Source organism: Suncus etruscus, chromosome 18, assembly GCF_024139225.1.
Source record: "Suncus etruscus isolate mSunEtr1 chromosome 18, mSunEtr1.pri.cur, whole genome shotgun sequence".
Taxonomy (NCBI): domain Eukaryota; kingdom Metazoa; phylum Chordata; class Mammalia; order Eulipotyphla; family Soricidae; genus Suncus; species Suncus etruscus.
Window position 1 is genome coordinate 32,947,859 of NC_064865.1, and position 17,192 is coordinate 32,965,050.

Genomic DNA, 17,192 nt, shown 5'->3' on the forward strand with positions numbered 1-17,192 from the left:
AGTGCAATTGCTGGATCATATGGCAGCTCAATTCTGAGTTTCCTAAGCACCCTCCATACTGATTTCCATAGGGGTTGGATCAGGCAGCATTCCTACCAGCAGTGGATGAACATTCACCAGTGCAACATTACCCCCTCCCCCCTTCCCATCCCCTGCCTGTTTTCGAGACAGGCATTCTACTACAGTAGTTTGTTTTTAAGTTCAGTAAGTTGTATTTTTTTCCTTAAAGGATAAGAGTTAAAAAAATATAGTAAAGCTGTGATAGTGGCAATCGCCAATGTTTGCATAGGTCCAGGAAAATGGAGAAAATGGGAGAAAAAATCCTTGACCTGATTACAAAAAGGCCTCACCCCAGAAGTTTATTGGCATAAGACAGACTCTGGACTCTAGGCATACCAGTCTATCCAACTCCAGTCATTCTCAAGGTACCGGTGAAACTTTTTCACACTTTAGCTATAGTTGGTATCAGACTTTTATATTTAAAGACTCTGGATTCTGTGCATTTCTTTTGTTGATGTCAGGCTGATGTGGAGCATCCTCTAGTTTCAGCATATCATTAAATGCAGAGCGATCTGCTCTGCATGCAGACTGTTGCTGAGTCACCTGGGTGTTGGGAGTACTCTTTGGAGTCAGTCAATGCCAAAGCAGTGGTAGGTCTTCTCTGGTAGAGGCTTGGGTCCTGGGAATGTTAAAGACAATTGTGGTTGTTTCCAAAGTTCAGGTGTGTGTGGGCGATGCCCATTCTTCTGAGGCCTGAGCCAAATCATTATGCCAATGTTCAGGGTAAAAGGTCTGTGTTCCCATCTCTATTAGATAAGAACTTGTTTGTATATGTATTATTTCCCCATTTTAATGTGCCTATGCAAAGGAGAAGCAATGCCACAAGATATTGTTGGTGCATCTGGGGGCCAACGAATAAATTCCAACATTTCCCGTAACTTGATATAAATGTGAAATCTACACAGAGTTACTCTTCTACCAGTATTGCTTATAAAACAGATCTCATAGGGGGGAAGTCAAGCAATCAAATAACTAATCTAGTGGGCAAAATTGTCACAAATGAGAATATTTTAAAAGAGTTATAGATGTTAGGGAATACATCTGAGATATACAAAAGAGATACATGTGACCCTTTTATGTTTTAAAAAGAAAAAAAAAGAAAACAAGGGTATTTGAAGACAACAGGTGATAGTTGAGTTTGCGACATGTTTTGCAGCATTACGGAACCCTATATTGTCCTTGAACTAGGGGTTATACTGAAGCTGATTCCGGTATCATGCAACAGTCCATAGTTTGATGGTGACATAAGGGGCCACCAAGCATGGGTCAACAGGCGTGTTGGTCGTAGTTGTTTGCGTAGGCATGAGTTGGGGACCGAGAGGGTGTCATTCAATGAGGAGCTGGATGGTGGTGTTGGGGCAGAAGGTCAGTCTTGGTGTCTACCAAATTAGGAACTGAGGATAAGGAGGGTTGAATAAGGGGAAGATAATGGTTCAGGGTTTGGGTATGAGAAGGTAGGAGAGACAAAGGAGTGAGGGGAGAGGCAATACATAAAAGACTAAACAATAAAGGTCAATTTGAGTGTTTTGTCAGAATCTTGAGCATCCTGATTCTATTCCTAGGAGCAATCTAGGGTCAAGAACGTTTTTGGATAATGATTAAAAAGTATATTTGTCTCGCAGGCGCATTTGCGCCCGCGCGGCTTTGAAAAATAATATTACTAGCAAGCAAAACAGGTGGTCCAATATATATAGTGGAGGGGTTGATCTGATCCTTTTCAGATGTTAAGACTGAAAAAGTGAACCAGTTAACTGCTCCTTTAAGGAAATATTAGATTTCACCCTATCTAGAGATTGAGACTGCAGTCCCTTGTCAGCCTGAAGTAGCTACATAAAATTGATCTTCTACCATGTTCCCTTTAATAACTTCTAGGATGATAAAATCTCTAGGAAAAACATGGAGCAAAATGGTCATCAGAAAAAGCTATGAGGGAAATAAGGGGAAATGAAAGGCCACAGGAATTAATAAGCCAAGTTAACAATTAAAGATAACATTGTGCTTATCTATCCCAAAGGTTAAAGCAGGTAGCAAAAATAAACCAACCCTAACTTTTAACAAAGATGGGTAGTATAAGGAAAGAAGCAAAAATTATGCTTCCCTTGGTAATGTTAAAAGTAAGAAAATTATTACTAAATATGAAATTTTTTCATCTCTGTCTAACCCAGTGCAGGAAAGGCAACTGAAGTTTAGGGCTCTATTGTTTTTTCTCTACCCCAATGGCCCTTTAAAGTTGCAGGATTAAAGAAAAGAATGCAGAAACCTCCTTATCTTCGTGGTGAAATTCACAGCCTGAACAAGAAGAAAGCCCTGAAGATTCAGCTGAGTCAGCTCATAGGACCAGAACAAAAGGCAGACAGTCCTGGTCTTCCTACAGCAGCAACCATATGGTGCTCCCCCCACAGTGCCAATGCTTTCTGAGCCTTATAATGTTTTCTCTCCCCCTTCCACTCCCCTAGCAACTCAGCTGGCCGCCATTGCTGCCCTACAAAGCCAAGTCTGGAAGGGGCTCAGACATATGAACCCAGAGAACTGATGGTGCCTCATGCCTTCAAGCCGGGAGACCAGGTCCTGGTGAGACGGCACCCACCACTCGCAGACACTAGAGCCTAGATGGAAAGGACCTTATGTCATCCTTCTGATTACCCTGAATGCTGTTAAGGTGGACCGCATTGCTTCCTGGGTTCATGCCTCCCATCTAAAAACTGTCCCTGCTGATCTCAACCATGATGAGTGGAAAGTGGAGCGCACTGAAAATTCCCTCAAGATTCTGGGCCGGCGGGCACACTCCAGCCGTGATGCACTCACTGACTCTGACAATGCTCCTCCTGGCACTTGCTGAGGGAGGACTCGATCAGGCCATACACCTGGATGAGCTGGTAAAAAGACTATATGGAAACCCCTGTAACTACAGGGGGGGGACTATCAACTCAACAGTAGGCTTTTGTATACTTGATCAGTAGACTGTGGAACTAGAACTGCTTACTTTCAGTCCCCTACTTCTTCCCATGGGGGGGGGGGCGGGGAGGAGCTGGAATGGGTGTGTAAAGCAAAACCTCAGCCTTTGCCTTCCTCTTCGGGGGGGGGGGTGCCCTGCTAGATGTGTGGAGCTTAATCAAGTTTACTCCCAGTGCCATAGGGAGTATCGAGAGTGTACCAAAAATAACAAGGCATATCTGGTGGCCAAGCTCACCGAAACTTACAGGGGGAGTATGGGAGGGAGAATGGATAGTTAATAGCCATAAGTCCCCCTATGGAGCCACGAGTTGCATGGCCAAAGTGGGAGACTTGGTCTGTTGGCCCCCTAAAGGCGCCCGTTCACATCTTGGATGGGGGGGGCAACAGACCAGGAAAGAGAGAAGGAGGCCATAGACTGGGTTACAAAGGAGGTGGAGACCCTAATGCCTAAGTGGCCCCGGCATAGGCATACCTTCCTCCGACCCCGGATGCCTGCTGAGAAGTTAGATCCGAATACTCAGAACATCCTGGAAGAAACTCACAAACTTCTTAGCTGCTGATTGTTGGCTTTGTATGAAGACGGGTGAAAATTGGCCTCTGGCTGTCCTTGTCTGACTAGGTGATCTAACCTTTGCTTTTTTTAGTTGTAAGTTGAATCTTCTGTTTGCTAGTTGCATAATGGCACTGAATCTGTAGACATGGGTCAGGTAGGAACCGCTTTGTGTTCAGAAGTCCTACCTGCCCCCCCAGCCCAGGGTGCTTACCTCTGGGACGGGTATGGATACGTGGGGAGAAATTTGGCTTACTCTCTTTTACCCCAAAACTGGACTGGAATTTGTGCCCCAGCATTAGTACTTCCCAACATTGACATCATTCCGGGAACAGAGCCCATCCCTCTGCCTAGCATAGATCTCTTAGGCAGCACTCGTCGGTCTCAGTGAACCATGGTGTTCCTGCCCCTACTGGTAGGGTTCGGGAGTAGCAGGTGGATTGGCAACTGGGGGAGCAGGGCTAGCAATATCAATAGACAGGTATGACAGACTCTCGCAACAGCTAATTTCAGATGTGGAGACGGTATATAAATCTATTAATGATCTGCAGGACCAGCTCGACTCCGTAGCTGAAGTGGTATTACAAAACAGGTGAGGGTTAGATTTAATCTTGGCAGAGAAAGGAGGGCTTTGCAAGAAAAATTTTGTTTTTATACTAACAAATCGGAAATAGTGCGGGGCAGAATCAGACACCATCAAGAGAAGCGGGCCTAAAGAAGAAAGGAGCTGGGCCCAGAGAGATTGCAAGCAGCCGATCCAGGACCAAAGGTGGTTGGTTCGAATCCCGGTGTCCCATATGGTCCCCCATGCCTTCCAGGAGCTATTTCTGAGCAGACAGCCAGGAATAACCCTTGAGCACTGCTGGGTGTGACCCAAAAACAAAAAACAAACAAAAAAGAACAAACGTAGAACGCCACGTGGTCTTTTGCCTCAGTCCTGTTATGGACACGCCTAGACCCTGGCCGGACAGAATAAAAAACCTCACTTGAGCTTTTGCCTGAGTAACCATCTTTTCATTTCTCTGCGTCAGAGCAGTCTCTGGACTGCCGAACCTTTCATATGCAGTATTTAGCTATGGGAGTTTCTCTGTGATAATGTCTTTGACTGTTGCTTCTTCCAGGCATCCCTTCCTGGGCCTCTGGGACTCCAATGATTCTTATATTGTTTTTGCTGAGTTTATCAAAGACTTCTATTTTCATCTGTTCACATTCTTTGAGTACTTTTTCCATTGTATGATTGTCTGCCTTAATCTTCTTTTCCAATCTCTTCTGCTGTATAAAGTTGTTCTGCATTTGATCTTCCAGTTCACTGATTTTGTCCTCGGCTGCTGTTGCCCTGTTGGAGAGGCTTTCATTGACGTTTTCAAGTTCAGCTACCGTGTTTTTCAATATGTTATTTCAGTTTGGAGTTTTCTGATTTCTATCTTTGTGTTCTGTTCAGCTAGCAATATGTTTTCTTTTATTTCCTTGAGGATCCTCCATATTTTTATTCTAAACTCCTATCTGAGAGGTTAATCAGATAGTTGGTATTTTTTTGATCATCAGAGATATCATCTTCATTCTCTATACATGGTGTTTGCCTGCGAGGTTTCCCCATTGTCATGCTTGTAGTGTGATTTACTTTCTGCGTGGTATGGTGGGGTTCATTAATTAGAAAGAGCGTGTGACCGTGGAGTGAAGCAGAGTGGCCTTGATCTTCTGGAGCCTGTAGGAGAGCGATTTTGCTGGGCCCTTCTCGGGCCTCTCGGGAGAGGTTTAGGAGACAGAAGATTAGAGAAACCCGCACAGACGATACCCCCCCCCCCAGTCTCTCCAGTTGCTAATCTCAAAGCAGGGGCAGATTCCTCCCACCTGCCTTCACAGACAAAGTATCTGCCTTTCTCCCTGGGCACCGCTGATAGCCACTTTTCACTCACTCACTCACTCACTCACTCACTCACTCACTCACTCACTCATTCTTTCTTTTAGTCTTGGGCACCTCCAGGAAAGTGATTTTGCTAGGAGCTTCTTGGCCCTCTCAGAAGTTCAGAAGGCAGAAGAGTAGAGAAACACGCACAGAAGATAGCCCTCGCCCCCCACCCCAGTCTCTCCCAGTTGCTAATCTTACAGCAGGGACAGATTCCTCCTGTCTGCCTTCACAGACAAAGGATCTGCCTTTCTCTGGTAATTTTATTTAAAAAGAAAAAACTTTGGGCATCATTAAGCTCTACTTAGAGCTTAATTCTCAGGAATTATTTTTGTTGGTGCTTTTAGGATAGATCTGCAGTTGGCCACATGCATGACAGGTGCTTTATACCCTATACTATTTCTCTAACCTTGACTTGTAATTTTATTAAATAATTTGTAAGTTTATTAATACACTTTGATTTATAATATTTTTTCTTTTTTTTTTCAATTTTTTTTATCTTTATTTAAACACCGTGATTACAAACATGATTATAGTTGTATGATTACAGTCATGTAAAGAGCACCCCCCTTCACCGGTGCAACATTCCCACCACCAATTTCCCATATCTCCCTCCTCCCCACCCCCCTACACCTGTACTCGAGAATAATATTTTTTCTTAATAGATTATTTTAGGTATACCATTTTTCAACACCAATTCATCACTAGTGTTCCCTTCCCTTCACCAACGTCCCCTGATTTTGAAAGGTCCGGACGGCCTAATCTAGCTGCCCGACGCAGAGAAATGAAGAGACGGAAGCCCCAGCAAATGCTCCAGTAAGTCATTTATTTCTGGCCGGTCAGGGTCAAATGCGTGCCCATAACAGGACAGAGGCAAAAGACCACATGGCATTCTACGTTCGTTCTTATATACCATAAGAAGGGAGAGGAGAAAGGAAGGGGTAGTGACGACTTCCTTAAGGGTGGGACATCCACCAAGGTAATACGAGTTATTGGTGGGGGCAGTAGTGATGACTTCCTTAAGGGCGGGACATCCACCAAGGTTGGTGGGGGCGGGGTAATGACGACTTCCTTAAGGGGGGACATCTGCCAAGGTTGGTGGGGCAGGGTAATGATGACTTCCCTTTTCAATTTCCTTTCACCCCCAGCCCACTCCCTTGGTGGGCATATAACAGACATATTTAATATAACTTAGTCCAATAAAACTTAAAGGAATGACAAAGCAATTAAATTCAATTGTGGAGCTGGGCTGATAAGCTCATATGATGATAGCAGTGGTTTGTGGTTTGGCTACTAGGACTTTTGAAAATACAGAGGAAAAGAGGTAGGTGGCTCCAAAGAGTTTCTGAAGTTCCTGTCAATCTCAAACTAAGCACATCTAAAATTTGTTTTATGGCTAGTAGTCTCTGCAGAGATTAGTGTAAAAGTGGTGAATCAGGGCCATTGACATTTTGGCAGTTAAAGGGTGAGTCTGTATGTGCAACTGCCAGAGCTTCAGCAGGGCAGAAAACTCCCTGGTCCCCTGGTGGGGGGACAGTACTAGCAGCTTCAAGGTGATATATTCCAGAGAATCTTATATTGTTTCTTTGAAACTCATTCCATAATTCTCTGGGATGTTATTCACTACTTTTCAGAATAATTTCCGTTTTCTGCTGTTTGCTGGTACTTCCTCCTTTTTTATCTTGGAGTTCCTCTATCTTTAATTAAAACTTTGTTATTCTGCTATTTAGAGTTTTTATTGATACTTTACTTTTATGAAAGCACCATAGTTAACTAAATTGTGTATAATACAGTAGCTTAAAACATTCAATGTTCCAATACCAAACCAACTACCAGTGCAATCTTCCCTCCACCATTGTACCCAATTTTCCCCCTTTCCAAGTATGCTCCTTAGAATACACAAAATAATTTTATATTATTTATTGCTTATTAAAATGTGTCAGTGAAAGAAAATTTGTGGAAACTGTTATATCTTACAACTGGCAATTGTATGATCTTATCCCGAGCTATTTTTGGCTATTGAGTCATCTGTGTTATTTTTTAACTGGCCTTAGTGGTGTCTGTGTTACTTTTCTATCTAATTTAGCATGCTCCTACTGGGCTATCAGTAGTGTGGAATTTGGAGGTGTCACATGGCTGCACATGCAGCTATGCATTTCAGGAACTTCTGGATTCCCAGGATCTATAGATCCAGGCTAATGAGTTTCAGCAGATTTCTTTTTTCTTTTCTTTTTTTTTAGGATTATAACTGGCTGTACTTGGGGCTTACTCCTAGCTCTGTGCTCAAGGACCAATCCTAGCCACACTCAAATGTAGTGCCAGGGCTCAAGCAAGGGTCAGTTTAATGCAAATGTGTGCTAGGTTTATTCCAAGCAGGCATGCTTGTATAAGGTTTCCTTAGATCTCTGCATGCCAAATATGTATTTTTCTGCATTATACTTGTCTTGCTTGATATTAACTTAGCAAAACTGTAGCTACAGTGTTCTTTATAATGAAAAAGTCTACAAATATTTTAAATGGTTCAGGTATAGCTAAACTATAACTCCATGAATACAACTTTAGAGAAACCAGTTGGTAAGCATAAACTATTCTAGTGTAAATAGCATCAGCATTTAACATTTTTTCTATGTCCTTCTCCTAGAAAACATAAAATTTCAACATATTTATCATATATAGAAAGGGATTTATAGCAATTAACATTCTGTTGTTGTTGTAGGACCACACCTTGTGGTGCTCAGGGGTTATTTCTGGCTCCGTGCTTATAAATTACCACTAGCAGGTTGGGAGACTCTATGGTTGCTGAGGATCAAACCCATATCAGCTATGTACAAGGCAAACACTTTCCCCACTGTATTATCACTCCAGCCCCAGGGAATCAGCATTTTAAATAAAAAGAACTCAGAAAGAGAACTAATGCGGGGCTGGAGAGATAGCACAAAGGTAAGGCGTTTGCCTTTCATGCAGAAAGTCAGTGGTTCGAATCCCGGCATCCTGTATGGTTCCCTGAGCCTGCCAGGAGCAATTTCTGAGCATCGAGCCAGGAGTAACCCCTGAGCATTGCTGGGTGTGACCCAAAAAACAAAAAATAAAGTAAAAGAAATAGAACTAATGCAAAATCTTCAGAGTCTAAAATTATCTTATGAGTAAATTATGAGTAATTCTTTATTTTAAGCTATTTTATAGTGAACTATAATCAGTCAAATAACTCTGATTCAAGAATCAGAACAGGGCTTCTCCAATCTCACATCCCTGTTTGGGTGCCAATATACTAAATTAAGTATAAAACCCTAATGGTGTGGATGGTGGTGAAGCCTTTCTCAGCTCAGCCTGGTGCCTGCAGCCTCTTCAGTTGGCAGGTCTTTAGGTGCAGGGTGATGGTGAAGAAATGATTCCCAGGTAGTCAGTTGAAATTTCAGGAGACATCCAGCTTTATTACAAGGCCCTATTATGTTTTTATCATATGGTCTCTAAGCTAAGCAGCCTCTTTCCTGTGTCTCATCTCTCCATCTCTTTGATTTCTCTGTACATGGTGTTTGCCTGTGAGGTTTCCTCATTGTCATACTTGTAGTGTGGTTTTTCTGCATGTTATGATGGGGTCCATTAGTTAGAAAGAGGGCACGGCTGCAAAGTTGAAGCAGAGCAGCTGTGCTCTTCTAAGAGACCATTTTCTCTGGGCCTTCCTAGTCCTAAAGTCTCCTCAGTCTCTCCCAGTTTTGAATCTCATCGCAGGGGCAGACCCCTCCCACATTCACAGACAAAGAAGTCACCTCTCTGCATGTCTGATAGCTGGTTTTCACTCACTCAGTCTTTCTTGGACTTTCTGCCTGGGCGCCTCTCTAGGAGATAGTTTTTGCTGTGCCCTTCCTGGCCCTCTCAGGAGAGCTTCAGGAGACAGAAGAGAAGAGAAACAGGCAAAGCCTACAGGTACCCTTAGTCTCTGCCAGTTCAATTTTTATCTTCTTGATTTTATGAAAATATGTTTTAATGGCCAGCATGTGGTCTATCCTGGAGAATGATCCAAATGTATTGGAGAAGAATGTATATCCAGGATTCTGGGGGATATTGTGCCCTATATATATTTAGTAGCCCATTATCTTCCAGTTCTCTTTTCAGAGCAAGTATATTTTTGTTGGGTTTCAGTCTGGTTCACCTATCAAGGAGTGACAGGGCAGTATTGAATTCTCCTACAATTATTATATTGTTATTGATATCTTTTTTCAGTTTTGTTAACAATTGTATTAAATACATTGCTGGTCCCTCATTGGGTGTGTATATATTTAGGAGAGTGATTTCTTCCTGTTGTACATATTCCTTGATTAGTACAACATGTCCAATTTTGTTCCTTACAACTTTTCTGATTGTAATGTTTGTGTTATCTGATATTAGTGATTATTAGTCATACTAATATCACCTTTAATGGTATTGTTTGCTTGGATAATTTTCCTCCAGCCTTTGATTTTGAGTCTATGTTTGTTCTGACTATTCAGGTGTATTTCTTCAGGCAGCACAAGGTTGGATTTAGTTTTTTGATCCATTTAGCCACTCTGTGTCTCTTAATTGGTGCATTTAGTTTATTGACATTGAGAGAGATAATTGTCATGGGATTTAGTGCTATCTTTGTGTAGAAGTTTGGTGTGTCTGTTGGTCAGTCTTGTCTTAAAGTAGACTTTTCAGTTTTTCTTTTAAAGCTGGTTTTGAGTCTCTACAGTTTCTGAGCTGTTTTTTTTTTTTTATTTAAATCTGTGAAGCAATGTATACTTCCTCCAAACCTGAAATTGAGTTTTTCTGGTTGAAGTATTTTAGGAGAAGCATTTATTTCATTGAGTTTTGCCACTATGTCCCACCACTACCTTCTGGCCTTGAGTGTTTCTTGTGACAGATCTGCTGTAAAGCTCAAGGATGCTCCCTTGAATGTAATTTCCATTTTTGTTCTTGCTTCTTTCAGTATTCTGTCTCTATCTGTGGTATTCATCATTGGGAATAGGATGTGCCTTGGGATGTTTTTCCTTGGGTCTTTTTTTAGCTGGTATCCTTTGGGCGTGCAGGATTTGCTCACGTGTATTCTTTAGCTCTGGTAGTTTCTCTGTAATAATGTTCTTTTGGGCGGGGGGGGGGGGGTTCACACCTGGCAGTGCTTGGGTGTTACTCTTGACTCTATGCTCAGAAATCGCTCCTGGCAGGCTCAGGGAAGCATAAGGGATGCCGGGATTTGAACCACCATCCTTCTGCATGCAAGGCAAAAGCACTATCTTCATGCTATCTCTCTGGTCCTTGTAATAATGTTAATGTTCTTGACTGTTAATTCTTCCTGGAGATTTTCTTCCTGGGTCTCTGGGACTCGAATGATTCTTAAGTTGTTTCTGTTGACCTTATCAAAGACTTCTATTTTCAGCTGTTCACATTCTTTGTATAATTTTTCCATTGTCTGATCATTTGCTTTAAGGCTTTTTTCCAGTCTCTCTCTCTCTCTCTCTCTCTCTCTCTCTCTCTCTCTCTCTCTCTTCCTCTCTCTCTCTGTCTCTCTTCCTCTCTCTCTGTCTCTCTTTCTCTCTCTCTCGTTCTCTCTCTCTCTTTCTCTCTTTGGTTTTTGGGTCACACTCAGCAGTGCTCAGGGGTTACTCCTGGCTCTATGCTCAGAAATTGCCCCTGACAGGCACAGGGGACCATATGAGATGCTGGTATTTGAACCACCGTTCTTCTGCATGAAAGGCAAATGCCTTACTTCCATGCTATCTCTCTGGCCCCATTCAGTCTTTTTTGCTATATGGAGTTATTATACATCTCATCCTCCAGCTCAGCTGCTGTTACCCTATTGGAAAGGTTTTCTATTGAAGTTTTTATTTTGTACTGAATTTTTCAGACCTGTTCTTTTCAGTTTGGAGTTTTCTGATTTCTATCTTTATATCATCTTGATTTTTATTAGATGGCCTTAACTATATTGAGAAAGGTTCCTTCCATTCCCATCTTGCTGAGAGTTTTGATCAAGAATGGGTGTTGGACCTTATCAAATGCTTTCTCTGCATCTATTGATATCATCATGCGGTTTTTATTTTTCTTGTTGTTGATGTTGTGTATTATGTTGATAGATTTACGGATGTTAAATCAGCCTTGCATTCCTGGGATGAAACCTACTTAATCATAGTAGATGATCTTCTTAATGAGGCATTAAATCCTATTTGCCAGGATTTTGTTGAGGATGTTTGCATCTGCATTCATCAGCGACATTGGTCTGTAATTTTCTTTTTTCGTAGCGTCTCTGTCTGGTTTAGGTATCAAGGTAGTGTTGGCTTCATAAAAGCTATTTGGAAGTGTTCCCGTTTGTTCAATTTCATGAAAGAGTCTTGCCAGGATTGGTAGTAGTTCCTCTTGGAAAGTTTGAAAGAATTCATTAGTGAATCCATCTGGGCCTGGGCTTTTGTTTTTGGGCAGACATTTGATTACCGCTTTAATTTCATCAATGGTGATGGGGGTGTTTAGATATGCTACATCCTCTTCCTTCAACCGTGGAAGATTATAAGAGTCCAAGAATTTATCCATTTCTTCCAGGTTCTCATTTTTAGTGGCATAGAGTTTCTCAAAGTAGTTTCTGATTACCCTTTGAATCTCTGTCATATCAGTAGTGATCTCTCCTTTTTCATTCCTAATACGAGTTATCAAGTTTCTCTCTCTCTCTTTCTTTGTTAGGTTTGCCAGTGGTCTATCAATCTTGTTTATTTTTTCAAAGAACCAACTTCTGCTTTCGTTGATCTTTCGGATTGTTTTTTGGGTTTCCACTTCGTTGATTTCTGCTCTCAGCTTTGTTATTTCCTTCTGTCTCCCTATTTTTGGGTCCTTTGGTTGAGCACTTTCTAGTTCTATTTCTAGTTCTAGTTCTAGTTCTTCCTTCCTGATGTGTGCTTGCAAAGCTATAAATTTTCCTCTCAGTACTGCTTTTGCTGTGTCCCATAAGTTCTGATAGTTTGTATCTTTATTGTCATTTGTTTCCAGGAAACTTTTGATTTCCTCCTTGATTTCATCTCGGACCCACTGGTTATTGAGTATGAGGCTGTTTAACTTCCAGGTGTTAAAGTTTTTCTTCTGAGTCCCTTTGGAATTCAGAAATAATTTCAGAGCCTTGTGGTCAGCAAAGGTAGTCTGCAAAAATTTCTATCCTCTTGATCTTATGGAGGTATGTTTTATGTGCCAGTATGTAGTCTATCCTGGAGAATGTCCCATATACATTGGAGAAGAATGTGTACCCAGATTTCTGGGAATGGAGTGTCCTATATATATCCACTAGGCCTCTTTCTTCCATTTCTCTCCTCAGGTCTAGTATATTCTTGTTGGGTTTCAGTCTGGTTGACCTATCCAGTGTTGACAAAGCCGTGTTGAGGTTCCCCACAATTATTGTGTTGTTATTAATATTATTTTTCAGATTTGTCAACAGTTGTATTAAATATTTTGCTGGCCTGTAATTCGGTGCATATATGTTTAGGAGAGTTATTTCTTCCTGCTCTACATACCCCTTGATTAATATAAAATGTCCATCTTTGTCCCTTACAACCTTCCTGAGTATAAAGTTTGCATTATATTAGTATGGCCACTCCAGCTTTTTTATAGGTGTTGTTTGCTTGGATAATTTTTCTCCAGCCTTTTATTTTAAGTCTATGTTTGTTCTGACTATTCAGGTGCGTTTCTTGTAGGCAGCAGAAGGTTGGATTGAGTTCTTTGATTCATTTTGCCACTCTGTGTCTCTTAACTGGTGCATTTAGTCCATTGATGATGAGAGAAATAATTGTCCTGGGATTTAATGCCATCTTTATATCAAAATTTGATGTGTCTTTTGGTTAGTCTTGTCTTAAATTAGGTCTTTCAGTTTTTCTCTTAAGACTGGTTTTGAGTCTATAAAGTTTCTGTGCTGTTTTTTTGTCTCTGAAGCCATGTATTCTTCCGTCAAACCGGAAAGTGAGTTTTGCTGGGTACAGTATTCTGGGTGAAGCATTCATTTCATTCAGTCTTGTCACAATATCCCGCCACTGCTTTCTGGCATTGAGTGTTTCTGGTGACAGGTCTGCTGTAAATCTCAAGGATGCTTGCTTGAACGTAATTTCCCCTTTTGATCTTGCTGTTTTCAGAATTCTGTCTCTATCTTTGGGATTCTTCATTGTGACTAGGATGTGTCTTGGGGTGGTTTTTCTGGGGTCTCTTTTGGTTGGTACTCTTCGGGCATGCAGGATTTGATCACATATATTCTTTAGCTCTGGAAGTTTCTCTTTAATGATGTTCTTGACCATTGATTCTTCCTGGAAATTTTCTTCCTGGGTCTCTGGGACTCCAATGATTCTTAAGTTGTTTCTGTTGAGCTTATCATAGACTTCTATTTTCATCTGTTCCCATTCTTTGACTAATTTTTCCATTGTCTGCTCATTTGCTTTAAGTTTTTTGTCCAATTTCTCCTGCTGTATGGAATTGTTATGTATCTCATCTTCCACAGCACCAAGTCTATTCTCAGCTTCTCATACCCTGTCCCAGAGCTTATCCATTTTGTCATTCACTTCGTTTACTGACTTTTTCAGGCCTGTTAGTTGACATGTTATTTCAGTTTGGAGTTTTGTGATTTCTGTCTTCATATTTTCTTGGTTATTATTAGTGTTCTGTTCAACTCTATCCATGGTTTCTTTGAGTTCTTTGAGGATCTCCCATATTGCTAGTCTAAAGTCCTTATCTGAGAGGTTGATTAGTTGGTTGGTCATTATCTGGTCATTAGAATTGTCATCTTCATTCTCTATGTCTGATGCTGGCCTGCATTGTTTCCCCATTGTCACACTTGTATTGTGGGTTTTTCTTTTCTTTTTGGTTTTTGGACCACACCTGGTGGTGCTCAGCGGTTACTCCTGGCTGTCTGCTCAGAAATAGCTCCTGGCAGGCACAGGGGACCATATGGGACACCGGGATTTGAACCAACCACCTTTGGTCCTGGATCGGCTGCTTGCAAGGCAAACACCACTGTGCTATCTCTCCGGGCCATATTGTGGGTTTTTCTATGTGTTGTGGTGGTATTCATTGGCTATATGTTGCAGGCAGCACACTCCTCTGGCTCCGCCCTTTCTGGATGGGCTGACTTGCCTCTAAGGGAGGGGAGTCCTCCGTGAATGAAGCCTCATACAGGAACAAATCTTAGGCCCGAGCACGCAGCAGAGAAGATAGTCCGGAGAGAAATGCTTGCTTCTGTGATCCAGCACAGTTCTTAGTGTGATTTTTTCTTCTTGTTGCAATGGTGTTCTTTTCTTAGAAAGAGCGCACAGCTGCGTAGCGAAGTGGAGCCAAAGTGCTCTGCTGGAGCCTCTGTTCAGCCCACTCCCAAGAGGTTCAAGCAAGAGGACAGTAGACAGACACACACAGGCAGCACTCACAGTTTTTCACAGTTGGGCCCCACTGGGCAGGCGTAGTTTCATGGATTTTCCCAGCCTGACGTCACAAACAGGGGACCCAGCTTCTGCAAAGCCAAGCCAGTTTTCATGTTATGGAGTCCTGCCCTGGAATTGGCCTCTGGAAGAGCGAGTTTTCTGGAGCCTCTTTTCGGCCCACTCCCAAGAGGTTCACACAAGAGGACAGTAGACAGACACACACAGGCAGCACTCACCAAGAGTATATGTTTTAGAGACATTCTGTTGTGCATTTTTTTTGGTTCCATCAGGCAAATTTAAAGCTTACTCCAGACTCAGGAATTACTCCTAGTCGGGATTGGAGTACCATGTTGCCAAAGAGTGAAACTGAGTCTGCAGCATTCAAAACAAACATCTTATCAACTGAAATCTCTCTTCTTCCCATGTTTATTGTTATTTACTATGAAAATGTTCACTTTCTCTTAATTAGTTTTCATTAATAAGTTGTTTGAAAGAGCTCTCCATGTGTTAACACTTTGATGTTGATGGCAGTTGCAAAATGTTTTCTTTTTACATTGCTTTTTGAGGAGCGAGATTTTGAACCATACCAAGTTGTGTTCAGTTGTGTCTGCAGGCTTCATGCTCAAGGTTTACTGTTAGTGGCATCTGGTGTCAGGGATCTAACTAGGGCTGGCTGCCACATGCAAGGCAATGTGCTTAACCCCAGTGATATTTCTCTGGATCTTTCTTTTCACATTTGATCATGTGTCTCTGAATGTCACTTTTATAATTTTGCCTTATGCAAATATTTTAAGTAATTATTTAATTATATTTGCAGTTACAGAGTTTAAACCTAGGCATGTACCCTAATGATAAGTTACATTGCTAGTCCAATTTTTAAGCTACCAAGTTTCTCGGGATATCAAAATCTACATTGCTAGATTATTTTCCTTTAAACACTTCACTTTTTTTTTACACTTCCCTCCACCCCCTCTTTTTGTTGTTCTTGTGATAATTTGGTTGAGTTGCAATGCTCACTGGTGTGTGGGCACACTTTAGTTGCCACATTTACACACACTTGATTATGGCATCAAGATTCCAGATAGCAGTGCTATTTGCACATGATACAAGGCTGGAGACTGCACTTTGGATCTCATACTTACAAGGCAGGCACTCAACCACTGAGCTATGGATCCACATATCTTTTAAAATGTGGTTGAGTGTGTTTTTCCTTGTAAATATCTAAGCGTAAATAGTTTGTCTTCCTATGAAGGGTCTTTCAAGTCAGTGTTTAGAGAAAGCAGGGGCTACTCCCAGAAAATTGGGCAGGATAGTTCAATGCTAGGTTCCGAGAGTTTGGAGTTGTGCAAGTCCTACAGTGCTCAGGAGCCTCCAGAGTTATTCTGGTTATGGCTAACCATGAGATTTAAAGTAAGATCCAGATCATGCAGGGTTCTCAAACTCAATTTACCTAGGGGACACAAGAGGCAAAGCCGGGGTGATCCTTGAGTGCAAAGTCAGTAGTAAGCCTTGAACATTGGGGGGTGTGACCCAAACAACTAAAACAAAATAAAACAAAAGAAAGATTCCTCTAGGGCAGGGCCACAAAATGTTGTATGGAGGGCCTTTTGCAGCCCATGGGCCGCAAGTTTGAAACCTCTGAAAAGCATGAGCCTTGTGACTGCTGAGCTATCTTTCCAGTCCCAAATCATTCTTAATCTAGTATAAATTTAAATACAATGAATCACTACCCTCAAGTTGGGATCCTTCTTGTTTAATAAGATTTTTGGGAAAAGTGTCTAAATAATGGTACTAATAATTAATCTATATAAATTTATCTCTTTGCTTAGAATGCAATTTTTTCCTCTCCACTCACCTATTAAGTTTTTTTTTTTGAAGCTGAAATAGATTTTATTTAGACATCTAAGAAGGGTAGGGAAAGGATAAAAATCTCAGATCCCAAAAGCATAGATCATACTCAGCTTCCTGCAATAGCACTAGGAACCAAACTCCCCCTGGAGAATCCCTAATGCCATTCTGGCACCAACTTTTGCGAGATTGATACAACATCATTACAATGAGAAAAGTGCAACAACTTGATCCAAGAGCAGGTTGCCCTATCTCATCACCTAACGGTAAGATGAAAGCAGAAGACACTCTGTCCTTTGACCTGCACAAAAATCAAGAACACTAATTCCAGAAGATGGATTCTGACAACCACGACTGGGCAGAACGTTTTCTGGGACCAATAAGAAAGATCCTATCATAGGCTTCAGCCTAGAATTTGTACAAAAACCAAGATCTCTAATCCCTGAGATCTGACTTTGACAACCATGACTGAGCAGAGCTTCTGAAA

At 41.6% G+C, this 17,192-nt stretch overlaps 1 protein-coding gene across 1 annotated transcript in view; it reads left to right on the forward strand.

The window, feature by feature from the left end:
* Positions 1–17,192, forward strand: part of PRR3 (proline rich 3) — a 641,937-nt gene that overhangs the window by 49,769 nt on the left and 574,976 nt on the right. The window lies entirely within an intron of this gene.